Genomic DNA, 10,082 nt, shown 5'->3' on the forward strand with positions numbered 1-10,082 from the left:
AACAACTCCCTTAAAAGCCAAACCCTATATTAGTGCATTATGAGTTTAAATGTGTGTTTTTTGGTGCCTTTGAAAAAAGAAGAAGTTGGTGGTGTTGCTTGGAAGATTGAATCAACCTTGGATCTGGAAGCTCTTCACCCTCATTCATCTCCAGAAGGTATAAAGTTTATAGATTTATGCCTCCATTGATAGTTCTAGGTTAGATGTTGAAGTTATGCTATTTTGCCCATTATTTTGGTCCCTTTGAGTATGAACGACTCTAAATGTAACATCTCAAAAATCATAACAAAATTAAACTTTTCAAAAACAACCCATTTACTTATAAAGTGTTTACATAACCATTGCTTCCAAAAACATTATTCAAAATCAGAGTCTCCCAAGATCCAACAACATAAAATCAGGGATGTGTATGATCACGCCTTCGCCTTGCCACGATCCTCATAAATACCTAAAACAAAGATAAAATTGTAAGCCAACACTTAGTGAGTTCCCCCAAAGTACCACCACACAAACATAACAAGCAACAACATGCATATAGAGCCTTCAGCATGATTGGACTGCCACCCCAGGCATTCAACCTATATGGACCGCTCTCTGGGCCTTCGGCCTTACTGGTCCGCCTAGCAGGCCTTTAGTCTATCCAGACCGCCCTGGGTATCTTGGCCTTCAGTCTCAGCTGGTCCGCCTCAACCCAATAACCATTACATATCAACATACACCATAACAATCAATAGCTAGCAGATACAGGTAGTCATACAGATCTAACATATCACTATAACATAGCAACATCCTATATATATATATATATATATATATATATATATATATATATATATATATATATCAGGATACAGATCTAACAGATCACTACAACATAGCAACATCCTATATACCAGGATACATATCTAACAGATCATTACAACATAGCAACATCCTATATACCAGGATACATATCTAACAAATCACTACAGCATAACAACATACAATAAACCAGAATATCAATTTAATGGGCCGGCCTTGGTGCCTTTGAACCGTAAGTACAGTGAGGAAAACTCACCTCTTAATCCGAACACAATCTGAATGAATCTCTGATCTGACAACCAGCACTACTTGACTCCTAGTAATCAAACATTTCCCATTCTAGATTAATAACACTTCCCATAATACCCTTGGTCAAACTTGGTCAACGGTCAAAATTCAAGTCAACACCCAACTGTAACATCCCCAATTTCACAGCCAGAAAAGACCACTTTGTTTATGCTTTATTTTAAAATCAGAGTATCCTTTTTGAAGAATAATATTGCGGAATTTGTTCCCAGAAAACATGATAATGATATTATCAAAACATTTCCGAAGAAATGTATTTTATTTATATTAAAACATTAGGATGTCATCGTCAATACAGAGACATAAGCATAACGAAATATTACAAGCCTGACAGTAATTAAAATAGTGGCCTCATACTCCTTGAACCTCTCAGTAGAATGTATCTTTCATATAACCACCAGTGATACAATAAACTGAGTGGGTCAGGTTGGGAAACCTGGTGAGTATATAAGGATTTCAATCCCACAATGTGATAATAATGTATATCTCAAACCTGCAAATCCAAATATTATCATTAACACGGATATATCATATCTCTAAAACAATTTATCCCATCCCATCGATTCCCACGTATAGATCCTATACAACAATCTTACAAGATCTAGCCTAAAGGACCAATATGAACAACAAACTGACGACGTTTCTTTGGAAATTTCCTAGCAGCAAACGAGGATCAATAGATACATCAAGTAAGGGGAATGGAATAAGTTCACCACAAACCTCCATTCGTAAAAACAACAAGACAATTAAGTCGGGGGTGGTTATCTATATAACCGTGCCTAGCAGTGGTCTGACACCATGAGGTATTTAACCCCCGTACTCACCCTATCCGGCAATACAACGTCAAATATACATAGTAGTGGTTTATTACCGACACACTCTGTTAGGAATTCTACGAACTTCCCTCAATTACTTCGTGAAAGGAAATGCTGACACATAAAGCTCATCAAAAGAAAAAGTATGGGGAAATACTAATAAAGTACTCCCGTACGCTCCCGTACCTCGACACACAATAGTGTCAAAAAAAGGACTTTGTACATGATAGTACTTCTGGCACATTATAGTACCCTGGTATGAGTAGGACTCGTACCCTAGAACATAATAATACCCCGACACAAGCAGTACCTAAGACATAGAGCTCTGAAAAAGACTTGGTACATAGAAAGTACTTTTGTACGTAGGACATACTCTATCGATCATCAATCTCCTCGAACAAAGTTTCTACTCTCTATTCCGATCACACACGTACCCTTAATAAGATACTACTCAATATCCAAACTTAATTAAACTAAGCATCCATTTTAAGTCTTGTTTCATCCCTAAGCAATACTACAATGCTTATAATCAACTTTCAATACTAACTCTGTTTTCGCAACATTGTCGTAATTTAGTGTAATATTTTATATAGAGTATTAAGTATTAACATACATTTATCTTCTCATTTATGATACTTATATTATTATTATCACGTAAATACATCTTAACACATATAGAACCATGTTTAGTTCGCATAGCGTATATCATCAAATATACATATAACACATATTTCCAGATAATAAGCATATTAATACTTATATTAAAATCATGTTCATGAAAGGGACTATGCATTCACATGTGTACGGTAAGCATAACTCAACTTATAGGGGGTTTAGCGAGGAACCGAGCTCTACAGGATCATAACTTCTGAACCGAAATCTCTTCTCCTCGGGGCTTTCCGGGGCTCCGGGCTTCGCTACTAACACCTAGGAGGTGCTAGAGAAAAGGTCTTGGGACCTTGGGGGGTTTGGGAAAGAATGGAGTTGAAAGGTTTGAAGAAATGAGTGAACTTCAGATCTATTTATAGGTTGTCAAAGGTCCTCTCATGTTGTGAGTCTTTTGTAGGCACCACGGCTTCGTCAGGTGCTGACACATGGCGTAGGACGCAGGTAAAACAACCAATCTTAAACAATTCATAAATTTCACATACGATCTCTGTTTTTGACATTCTTTATATCCACACGTAGGTATTGACAAGATCTACAACTTTCGTTTTGACCCCATTGGCTTATTCTTGACCGATTTTAAATTTAACAGTCTGAGAAGATTACATTGTTAACGACCGTGTAAAATTCATAATTTCTACATATGGACTCCGTTTTCAACTGTCTTTTTATCTTTGAATTCCTATTAATGAGATATTCAATTCTCATTTAGATCATTTTGGATAAAAATTGACCAATCTAAAATTTGATTTCTGAGTTGTATACTGTTGTGCAAAATCTTAGAAAAATCGTAAGTTCCTCAAACAAAGTCAGATTTTGGCCTTCTCTATATGCACACTCTCGGTTTAGCATATACTATGACTTTCATTTATATTGCTAAGGCTAAAAATTATTATGTCAAAAATTCACTTCTTACATTATGCGGAGTCGTGCCGGTTTAATCACAAAACTTCGTTATAAGTCGGATTTCAACGTTCTTTATATGTACGGAATCCTTGTGATAAATTTTGTTAAGATTATTTATCCTAAATAATCTTTTATAAATAATTCATTTTAACGTTAATTATCTCTAAATTGTTTAGCCCGAATCTGTGGCCGTTACAGTCGAGTCAACCCAGCCGAGCCAACTCAGTCAAGTTGACCCATCCGAGTACGTTAGGCGTACTCCTATGTATATGGGGCATAAACACTAGTTGACCAGGCGATGGGACCCTGACCACATATGCGCATCGTACCACTTGGTACGCTCAAAGTACATACTTGGTCATTTCCTTTCCCATTAAGAGCTTATTGTGTCCAGCCCTTACGTCCAAAACTCAAATCCAAGCCCAAAAGGATGTCCTAAGTCATAAAGTTTCCCACTTTATGACTTTCCATGGCTATAAAGTGCTTAATGTCCAAAACCCTAAGTTCTTAACCCAATAACACCATCTAACTCATGCAGGGGTTACATACAACACTTAAGATCATATTTTTATGCACAACAAGACTCTGAAATGTCTAAAAGGACGGCTCAAATGACTTAGAGTAACACATACTCAAAATGCCAACCTAATGGGACCAAAATGTTTACAACTTCAAGGCTAACAAGATCTTAAATAAATCATCACCAAGTTTAGAGCTTTTTACCTTAAAATGATGCCAACAGGTGGTGAGATTCTGGATCTAAGGTGCCACACTTTCCCAAGGTGGTCCCCTCTTCTTTCCTTCCTTCTTAATCACCAAAAGCACCCACAAAATCTCAAGAACACTCTCAAAGTAGATTACGGTTCTAGACGGACGAAATGGCAAGTGTAGGCTGAAGAGGGAATGAGAAATAAGAAGTTAATGATGTTTATATATTGACTAAACACTAAAAATTAGGGTTTGAGGATTCTTCACGTACTCCCTGCGTACACGGTGTACGCCAAGCGTACTAAGACCCATGCATGTATGCCCTGCATACACGACGTACGCCCAACATACTAGGTCTTGGCCTGAATTTACAAAAATTCCACTATGGGCCATTTTGCATTCTTTCTCATTCCCAAGGGATAAAAATCATAAACCTTCATACTTAAGAGTTATTTTTGGAAATACCTCATTGTCGGGATGTTACACTAAACTTTGTTGGGTGTATTTTGTAACATCCCAAAATTCAAGACCAAAAATTACGTTTTAATTAAGTTATTATATAAAACCAATAGTATAAAAACATTCATATTAATATCTCATGTCAAAGCCAAAGTGTAAATAATCAAAACATATTATCATAAAACCATATCAGAGCGTAATCCCAAAGATCTCATGTGCGGAAAACATATTGTGATGCGCTGCGATCAAGTCAGCTCCTTTCCTTTGAAAACGAGTACCTGAAACCAAAACTGTAAACCGTAAGCACGAAGCTTAGTGAGTTCCCCCATTCATACCACATACTATACAATCACATATTTCCAGGCATATCTGGGTGCCAGACCTACCCTGCTGAGCATACTGGGGTGCTCAACCTACCCCGCTGTCAGGCATACCGGGGTGCCCGACCTACCCCATGTCAGGCATATCTAGGTGCCTGACCTGCCCTGATGAGTATACCGGGGTGCTCAACCTACCCCTGCTAGGTATACCGGGGTGCCTAACCTACCCCTGTCAGACATACTGGGGTGTCCGACCTACCCCTCCGGTTTATCTCAACTGGTGACGGAGACTATTTCACCCCTACAACTACCACATAATATCATATCACATATATCATAATCTGTCTAGCATAGTTGGGTACTTATCTACCCCTTTGGTCATATCGACCGGTAACCGGGGACTATTACACCCCCTACTATCACTATCACATAAAATCACATCATACTAGCACATAAACATAACAGGTAGTAGCAAACATAGACAATTATCACAAAGACAATCATCTAACAACTCCTATTGGTGGGCCGACATTGTGGCCGTAGACCCACCCCTACTAGAAGGTAACTCACCTCACACTGCTGAAGTCCGGCTGACAAAACCCTAGTTGTTGGATGACAGATTCCCAAATCTGTCAATTATCAAAATAACACCCAATTAATAATTGGGTTCCAACTCATAACCATAAGTCCATACTTGGGGTAAAATACTACTTTACCCTATCTTAGCTTGACTCAAGCCCAAGGTCCAATCCAAAGGCCCAAAAGTCTAATAATGGACCAAGGCCCAACTATGGCCCAATTTTCCCAATTGGGCCCAAGTCCCTACATGGTCTTGATCAAAGTCCCAACCATTTAGTCCAGTCCAACATTTGGCATTCTACTGGCCCAATATCATATAACCATTAAGGCCCAAATTATGGCCCATCCATGGCCTAATTTTCCAAATTGGGCCCAATCCTTCATATGGGCCTTACCCTAAAGCCCAACTAATTACTCTAGTTCATTTAATTATTCTTGGATGCCCCATTAATAAACCAATTACTAAAGCCCAATGGAAAGGCCCAACTCAAGGCCCAAGTGAAATTAGGGTTTCACATAAAATGACGATTAGGGTTAAGTGTTTCTTACTTAACCCATTAAGGACTTAATCCATTAAGTCCTTTACTCTACTAGATAAATGATATGGTGAAATTGGGCTTAATACACAATCCAATCTCAATGGCCCAAGAGTGGGTCCAATAAGTCTAAGGCCCAAATACTCACAATTAGGGGTTTTCACTCAAACATGCCCTAATAGGCCCCAAAACTAATCCTTAAGCCCATTAGAGTTTTGCTAGGTCCATTAGGGTTTTGCTTGTGGGGCACCACCCACTACCACCTCGGGTAGTGGTGGTCAATGGAGGCTCACGGCGGCGGCCACCACCTTACGATGGTGGTTATTATTATTATTTTCATTATTCAATGCTAATTACAGTTACAAGTCTTTTATCCAAAATAACACACACACACACCCACTAACACACACTAACTATACACACACAGCCACGTCATGGCGGCCGGAGGTGGCGCTTGGCGGCAGCCACCACCTCACGGTGTTGGTAGTGGCGGTTCTTGGCTTTCCGGCTTGACAAACACGCACATAAAAATGTTAGACTGCATACAACACTTCAGCCACCCACCTGATGGCTCAAGGCGGTGGAGATGCTAATAGCGGCGGCAGGCAACAACACCCAGCGAAGGGCGGAAACAGCAACAGCTTGACACCGATGGCGGCCTAAAACCCATCCCCGATTCTCGACTGATGGAGCCCACAACATCACAGGCAGCGGTTGTGGCGTTTGGGGTGGCGAAATAGCAGTGACAATGTAGCAGTGGAACGGTGGCGCCGATCCTCGGTGGTTGTAAGGCTCTAACAACGACGGCAAGGGTGGGCAACTCCCACCGGTTATGAAGCTAAGTCAACAAACAGAAGAGGAGTGAGGAAGGAGTGAATACGAAGAGGTAGGAGGCGGCGGCCTTGTCGTCATCGGCGAAGGGTAGGAGCAGCAGCACTCTTCACGGTGGTGGTTTCCGATTTCCAAGGTGATGATGGTGCGGCGCCGGATGTGGAGGAAGGAGGTGACGCCGGAGATGGGAGGTATTGTTGGATAAGGTGTCTAAGACAATAACTATTTCTGGTATGTACTTGACCCGACCTGGCATGGTCCATTTGGGTTGCATGGCATCATGCATTTGGATAGACTAAATGAGAGAAATAACACTTGTGGTTTATTAATATATTATAAGTTTTAATATATTAATAATATTATTTAATTAGTATTGATCAAGAATTAATTTGGAATTAATTAAGTGATCAAAAGATGACTAATTAAATATATGGGTTGATTATGTAAATCATCCATAACTTGTATAGTGGGCTAAAAGGCTCCATGGATTATCAAGTTGGGTTAAACCCATAGAATGCTCCATTGATGCTCCATGGGAGTTACAAACCCATGGGTCATGGAAATGAAGAGCCATGTCACATTAGGGTTTACATGGTGTAACCCTAGATGTGACACACTATATAAGTAACATGTTCTCCACCAAAGTCGGCTACACAAGAAGTTACAAGAGGGCTAGGCCGATTTTTACAAGTGTTTACATTCTCTCAAAGTCATTCTAAAGCATTTGGTGTTGTGTGAAGCATTTGAGGCATAACACTTGGGGTGCTAGGCTCTCAAGGTTTTCAAGGAATCAAATCAACTACAAGGTATGTAATTCTAGCCATCTTATAGATTAAAAGTTCCCCATATATGCTAGATAGGATTATGAACCTTGGAAATCATATTTTGCATGTATATTAAACAAACATAGATCCAAGGTTTTCTAGGGTTGCATGTACACTTAGGGGTGTTAGAATGCTCAAACCCATCAGTGGTATCAGAGCCTAGGCTTGTTTGTTAATACTTGATGCAAAATAGTGATAAAAATTGAATTTTGAGCTGTCTGCACAGGGAACTCAATGAGTCCATGGGGAGGACTCGACGAGTCCAAGTCAAAGTGCATCCAACTCGGCAAGTCAGTTCGTGCACTCGACGAGTTGGCCAGGCAGAGTGCAGAATTTCGATTTTTGCTACTGGAAATGGACTATAAACATTACCCTAAACTGTTTTGATGTTGTAAAACTTGTTTTAGATGGTGTAATGGTTGTTCTAATCCATTTACAATGTCTAATATCAAAATTTCATGATCTTATGTGTTCATATGTTCTTGAAACTTTTATATGAATATTCATGTTCTTATGAGTTTTTGATAGATCATAGGAATTACTTGTTTAAATGTTTAATTCATGATCTTTATGTGTTTTAATGGAGTCCATAACTTGTCCTCAAGTTATGGATAACCAAAAGTCTCTTTGTGTTAAAAGCCATTAAAAGAACACATAAGTTATAAAATGAAGAGTCTTCATTTTAATAACTCATAAGTTATGAATTTGAAAGGTTTTGTAAAGTTACAAAACTTGCCCTCAAATTTTGGAACATGTAAAGTCACTTATTAAACTTTAGTTCCAACCACTAGATTTTTAAAAGTTAAAAATCAACCCTTATACTTTATAATATTATAAGTTAATAATATATATATATATATATATATATATATATATATATATGTATAAGAGCAAGTCGTCTTACCATTAGTAGGCCTCATTCACGAAGTCGGTCTATAAGGGGGGTATAAGGTTGCTGCCTATAAAATGGTAGCTTAATGGGTGTCCACTCTCACCCACCGCTTCCTTGATCGGTAGAGGGTCGTTAGCCGAACAGGTAGGACAAGGACTTATAAATTCTCATTAAAAGTATGATGAATATTATAAAGGAACTAAATCTTTTATTAAATTCCCAATCTTAGTTACTTTAGGAAAATATGAATAAGGTGCTAGTCCATGAAATTACACTTTACACTTTGATTAAGTCGTTAGTGGAGCGTGTGTGGTTAACCGGCACACTAACCTGGACTTAACAAGGTAGGTAAAGGGTGACTTAAGGTTTATCATAGTATTGGTGGAGCGCGTGTGGTTAACCGGTACATCGATTGAGTGATAAACATTAAGGGTACCAAGTGATTTGCATGGTTACTTCACACATTGTTTTGTGATCCTCGGTATCCCAGTCACAAAACTTGGAGGGCACACTTGAGATTGAAACATGCCTTTGAAAAGTTCATTGAATCTCAAAAGAATATAGGAATTTCTAAGAACCAATTAAAACCTAATAGTTTATATTTCGTTTTTTGGTGGAAATTGGTGAATCGTCATTCACCTACCTTTCAAATATGTTATAGCTTAGATTACGGCATACCTCTTCTAAGTTATAATATATTGTGATTGGATCCTAGCCTTAATATTACATTTGGGTGTTTTATTAAGGACTCTCTTTATATCTAAACTAAACTTGTTCTCTTCTTTTTCAGATGTCTTCCAACAACACTGCTTTTGGCTCAAACCCTACTGGCTCCTTCTCCCTCATGAACCTATGTGGGAGGGTCATCTTCGATGGTTCTAACTTTATGGATTGGATCTGGAACATCAGGATGGTGACTTGTTACAAGGACAAGGAATGTGTCCTCGAAAAGGAGCTAAAGGAGATCGATGAGTCCACTGCTACTCCCCAGGAGATCGCTGACTTCCGGACTCATGAAAGAGATGCCACCAAAGTGGCATGCATCATGATGGCCACCATGACAGCTGAACTCCAGAAGTCCTATGAGGACTACTACCCTTTTGAGATGCACCAAGATATGATGGAAAGATACCATCAGAGTGCTCGTCAAGAGCGGTATGAAATGATCTCCTCCATGATAACAACCAGGATGAAGGACGGAGAATCCGTCACGGCCCACATGCAGAAAATGCAAAGGTATGTGGATCGTTTGCTGAAGCTTAATGTAAACTTCCCCGAGGAGCTTTCAATAGATATCACTTTGCACTCCTTACCCTCGTGTTATGAACAATTCCGCATGACATACCACATGAATAAGGAAGAAGTCACACTCAGGAAACTTCAAGGACTCCTAAAGACCGCAGAAACAGGTCTTAAAGGTAAATCGGTTGTTAACACTC

Source organism: Lactuca virosa, chromosome 8 (genome assembly GCF_052849685.1).
Source record: "Lactuca virosa cultivar CGN04683 chromosome 8, Lactuca_virosa_CGN04683_v6, whole genome shotgun sequence".
Taxonomy (NCBI): domain Eukaryota; kingdom Viridiplantae; phylum Streptophyta; class Magnoliopsida; order Asterales; family Asteraceae; genus Lactuca; species Lactuca virosa.